Below are 6,000 nucleotides of genomic sequence, written 5' to 3' on the forward strand. Positions count from 1 at the left end.
GCATGACAGCTATATGCTATATTGGGCGGACAGCGGCAGTTGCTAAAAATGAGTACTTCTTAGAGAGCAGGAACATGCCTAAAGTCTTAGATCGATATCTCATGTGTTTATAGATGGCCAAACAGACAGAAATGTCCAAACTGACTCAGCTCGTGATACTGATAATTTATAAACTGTATACCTTATTTATAGGGTCTCTGAAGTTTTCTTTTGGATATGAGAAACATCGCGGCACACGTAATACGCTCTGTTCAGAGTATGAAATTTGATAATTTCTCAAAGAGCAGATTGGAGCGAATTGCAAGAGCTAACTGTTCCCCGTGATACCAGATTTAAGTCTACTGTCAGACCTTATAGCTTTTTCTACTACCATTTAAACACCCATCAAACTCAACCACTGGCGACACTTGTCGCTTGAACTTCAAATGTCTTTTTATTAGTAGGAATCGCTTTCAAATTCTATAATACCAGTTCAAGCTGAGTGTTATATCACTATTTCTATGCTGTAATTTCGAGGCAAGAAAATTACAGACAAAGTGCATGTTAGATTTAAGTAACCTCTTACGGCAGGCATACCTTACTACGGGCAAATTCTACCCTTGGGAAGCCTTTATAGATATGCAAGCTATAAAATTGATTACATGTTTGAATCCAATTGTTAAATTTTTGTACTGTGCCATTTCAAACAATAATATATTCTCTCCGTTTAATTATTTTTAACTGTTGCGCTTCTAAAGAGATTAATCGTAATTTAAGAAATTTTTAACAGTCACGTTCGTCAAGTAAAATTCGGTAGAACATTGCATCTCATTTATTTCCACCATTTAACAACGAGTTTGGTGGAAATTTTGTAAAAGTCATCCAAATCTCACTTCATGGGAGTCGACCTCTGTTTCGATCGTTTCATGCGTTAAAATCATCTTGTTGACTTCAGTGAGATTGGAGGGGATCTCAACAACTCTTATGGATCGTTAATATTCTCGTTAATGTTTAGTTAAAATTTTTGTTAATACTTTATATTGGTTAAAAATCAACATGATGTATATGTTTTTTGTTGATTTTTGTGATGTGCTGCACCATGAATTCATTCCACATTCTCAAACGATCAACAACTGGCTAGAATTTGACAGTTTTGAGGTCTCTACGTGAAGCAATTCTTGGTAAACGATCGGATTTGTGAGCAGAAAATTCATGGATTTTCATCACAGTAATTCACCGATACATTCTAGCTTGATTGGGACTGACTTTTTGCCAAACACGAAACGAGACATTTTTCTGTTTCCGTTTTGGTCAAACTTTTTTGTTTCATAAATGAAAATCAGCTTCGGGTTATGAGTCTATAGAAGCAACAGTCATTCGCTAAAGTCACTGCAGTCCATCTCAATTGAGGTTTATGACAAGTGTATTGAAAATTTAATTAAAATTTGACTGCTTTTGTTTGTGGGAGCACAAAAATACGTGAATACGTTTTTGTCATTCCGGATCAAATTTGATCACATATCCATTTTTTACCGTAGCTTGCTCATTTCTTTTGGACTTAGGTGGCAAAGTGTATAAGATGTTTAAATATTTGAGTTAAAACTTGTATTGGCTTTCGAAGATAGATTTATTTTGATTCTGAAGTCGCAGTTTTCGAATCCAAATTTAGACACACAGTAACAGTTCGCGCTTGGTGATGGTCTTTTGTTGAGGAATGAGCTGAAGGCCACATAAATGTGAACTACGTAAACGGTAAACAGATCAATTAAAATCTCTTCTGAATATTCCTTTGAGATTTCATAATCGATGTTCCACAACTTCAGCTTCAGCTCAATTATTTAAAGAATTTTAGTCCAAAAATTAATTTCTCCAGCTAATGTTATTAATAAAAATGTTTCAAAGGAAATATCTACTTGCAGTTGAAAGCTTCACACGTAAACTTCCTTCATTAAATGAAAAAGCAAATCATTAAGATTGACCACCCTAATAATATATCGTTTGAGTCGAAAGTTATTTTTTAATATTCTGCCTAACCATTCACCATTCTGCACATGCATATGTGTATGTATTTATGCATGTGTGTTTAAATAGAAATTCTCACATGCACGCTAAACGGCATGTTGTAATTAATAAACCGTTGGCTCACTTTTAGGCGCTTACACAATCCATAATAAAACTGAACTCCCGAAAGGCATATACAAAAACAACGTGTAGTCTGTCAAACAAGCCGGCAGTTAAGGTAACGAGTTCAACAGTTCATGCGTCTGTCCGTGACTGGTTGAGTGCATTTCTGCACACAAAAATATTTTCAATTTTAATATAAAAATGGGAAGTTTAAAATGTTTATATTAAAGAAGTTTTTGTTCTTGAGCTATTTTCGTGAATGTAATATAGATATACTATGAACACGATATGTATGTACATATATGAATTGTGTTTTTTTTTTTGTGAAAGTAAGTATAGAGCGACAGCACAGTGAAAACTAAACGTACGTGTTAGAATTGTTTGGTGCAAAGCTGCGTTATTTTAACACAAAGATGATACCACTTGTTACACATTGTTTAAATGCAAACACCCAAATTATGAAACTAAGAAACAATATGATTTAGTTAATTAATAAAACTTAAAAAAAGCTTGAATTGAAGCTTACTTTGAGGAATGTTGCCAATTGATAAAAAAGTCTCAAAGCAAAAATCGATAAAACAAAAACATTTTTACAATGTCGATATAAAATTGGGATGAATAAATAATAAATAATTTGGTATAATTTAAACGAATTATTATAACATATGTATAACAAACTAAATTCTCAAAATGCGGCTTACGGGAAAAAATCTGTATTTTTTTATCGGTTTCCATGTAAAAACAAATCAATTATTGGTAATTAAAAAAAATCTACTGTATCTTCCAACATCGCTAGCTCCTTGTGCAAACTGCCGGTACTGCGATAGGAAGCCTGAAACTCCGAAATTCCTGCTAATTGACAGGAAAGCAGTCTGCAGACGCAGGATAGAGGCCCTTGGACCAATGTTTCCAAAGAGGATTCACATCGCCTCACTAGCACTTAGCAGTATCAATATGCTAGGACTTTATGAATATGCTAGGACTATATGAGCCTTTTTGATTTAGAAGAGGGCACAATAGACCTTAGGTCGCTATACAATCCTCATTTTTTTTTTTTTTTTTTTTTTTATAAAAGCTTACATAATAATACAATTATTATACAAACTTAAGAAAATACGCAGCAATCCTCATTTATTTATCTTATCTTAAAGGGAACTATATAAGGAACATGACGAACATTTTGATAGTAATCAGATCATTTTCTTCAATGAATCACTCAATTAAAAACGTAGTTTTGGAAAAAAAAATTTAAAAATAAACTGTTGGAGCTGATTGAACTTGTTATTCCCAGACAAATAATTTATCGAAAGCTGAATTGAAGAAAAAATAAATTTCAAATTTCACACAAGGGTCAGATATATTTCTATAATTTCTATAAAAAAAAATTAATTTTTAATTTAGGTGATAGTTTATTTATCGTTTAAATAAAATAAATAAAAGCAAAAATTTATCACAACTGCTAAAAATATAAATCTTGTTGCAATAAACTTTTTTATTTTTCATTCTAGCATACAAATAATCATCTTCTGAGTAAACATAAAGTTATAAAGTGGTGAGTAGAAGTCATAAATTCAAAAAAACAAAATATTAAATAAAATTATTATTATTTGAAATCATTTCTTCGATCTCAATAAAGAAATATGTGCCTTATAAAACAGAAACAATTATTTTTTGCATTACTGATTGATATTTATGTAATAAGCATTGAGTATTTCAAAGAGTATTTCTACATTAGTTAGTTACTAATAGTTATCTTAAATGTTAATAATATTTTTGTGTGACCTCTTTTCCACCAGCTTAAAAAACTTTAAAATATTTCTTCTTATTTTTATTTTATGCTTCTGGAGACAAATTGCAATTCACTGCAATTCTATTTGTTAATTCATCCTATATTTTAAGTAATTGACTCTTTATCAAACACCATCTAATATTCATTTTTCAAACTTCAGTTAAGAAACAACTTTGTTTGACAGAAAAATAATACCAGTGTTATTAAGTGAAAAATTTTAACTCAGTTCAGTCGGAGCCTAAATTAAATTAAGCCTGTTAACTAGCTATTTAAATGAGTTTAAAAATATAGAACGAATAATAAAGAAATTTTAAACAAAAATCCATCTATAAATTATTACGTAAGTTAATAGCCTTTGCAATCACTCAAATATCTTGTAGGACAAACTTTTTGACAGCCTATTCATCAAATTGATTTTCGATGGTCATCAGTGCACTTCGCATATTAGTTTGCTCAAGTCGCTCAAATAAAGTTTATAATGACAATGAATTCAGCCTTCAAAGTCAAAAGTTGCAAACACAAATACAAATAATTTAAAGTGACTACCCAGTCAGCACTAAATAATGCAAAAAAATTGCAAATGAAAATGAGAAAAAAAGTTGTAGTAAAAGATGGATTTGGATATTAAGAGTTAGGTGATAAATATAATATATAAATATAAAATAATAATATATACACTGTAAAATAAATAGAGTATTCGTATTGTTGGTTTATGGTCAAAAGTTTGATAAAATAATTAAAATATTTTTTACACTATATATTAGAGATATTAGTTGCAATGAAAATTAAATTAGTTAAAATATTTATTTTTGTTAGGCGAAATATTGTGATATAAACCCAAGAACATTAAATAATTTGTCGCACTTTTGTGTATCAATTTGATAGTAAAACGGACTTTCAAAAGTAAAACTAAAGTAAAAACCAAAAAATTAAAGAAATATTAGGTAAATATGTGAAAATGGCAGAAAATATCATCAAAAAAGGATAGTATTGTGGAGTGAGGCTGCTGAAGCCGATCTAATAAAGTTGTGGGGAGAAAGAGAAGCCATTGCTTCGTACGGCTAATCAAAAATACATGTTATATAAATCTCCAACGGTGTAACCATGCCGTTATAGTTTAAGAAATAGATAAAGTGTAATCTAATCGTTTCAAATTTTTGGTAGGAACATGGTATATAATCCTGTTCAATCTATCGTTGCTATACGTTTATTTCTACTTTTTCTATTTAATGTTTAATATCGAAACATAAATCTATGCAATTTGACTACAATATCCTAGATTTGATTTTCATTAATATCTGCAATTTCGGTCTACTGGGTAAAATCATAATTCGCTTTTGTTGTTCTACCAAGTTTCACGTGATAAACACCTGTTCAAAAGTTTGCCAAGTGAAAGTGTGTAAATATTTATTGAAATTTAGTCAACTGTGAATTGATAGATAAGACGTTAGTAACAGGTGTCTTCAAATGGCATAAGTTTTGTGGTTGTTGTAATTTAACAATTTATTGTTATTGAATTCCAGTATGCAAGGAAATAGTTGTACTGCATTAGGTGTGCACAAAAGGTTACACAAAAGAGTTCATTGACAAAAAAGTGTGTGCAACTTAAGGCTATATTTCTACTTAACTAATAAATGCGAACTGATGTGAGCCAGGAGTGAATGAATGACAATGTATGTATGTATGAAAATATTTATGAACACGTTGTGTTCATGATATTTGTCATGTTATTTGAAGTTCGGTTATAATTAATTCTTATAAAAAATTTCAATACTATCATAATAATCGAAATGCTCATACTGTAAGGGATCTTAGTGATTATTTGATTAATTTTTGTTAAGCTTATCTAACCCAATAAAATTCGCTAGAATCCAGAATTTTTGGTCATTAGAAGAAAATAAAAAATATGATTTATTATTCAATGGTTATTTGTTAACGAGCCCGATTACATTGACAGTTTTCTTAAAAACTATAGATGTCAATACCTAACCTTCAATAGAGCAAAACGGTTATTCATTTTACCACTATACTTTCTTAAATTTTTTTTCGGACTTTATCGTTCGTTCGGGATTTTCTTCTATTTTCTTCTATTTTTTTTTCTTTTTTAA

At 30.2% G+C, this 6,000-nt stretch overlaps 1 protein-coding gene across 2 annotated transcripts in view; it reads left to right on the top strand.

Annotated features, from left to right (window-relative positions):
• Nucleotides 1-6,000, top strand: part of LOC108971891 (short neuropeptide F-like) — a gene marked incomplete at its 3' end in the record, with an annotated part of 181,317 nt that overhangs the window by 89,596 nt on the left and 85,721 nt on the right. For both annotated transcript variants that reach the window (XM_018938222.1, XM_018938223.1), the window contains 1 exon segment: nt 3,612-3,655.

Source organism: Bactrocera latifrons, unplaced genomic scaffold, assembly GCF_001853355.1.
Source record: "Bactrocera latifrons isolate USDA-ARS-PBARC rearing strain unplaced genomic scaffold, ASM185335v1 scaffold_363, whole genome shotgun sequence".
Classification (NCBI taxonomy): Eukaryota; Metazoa; Arthropoda; class Insecta; order Diptera; family Tephritidae; genus Bactrocera; species Bactrocera latifrons.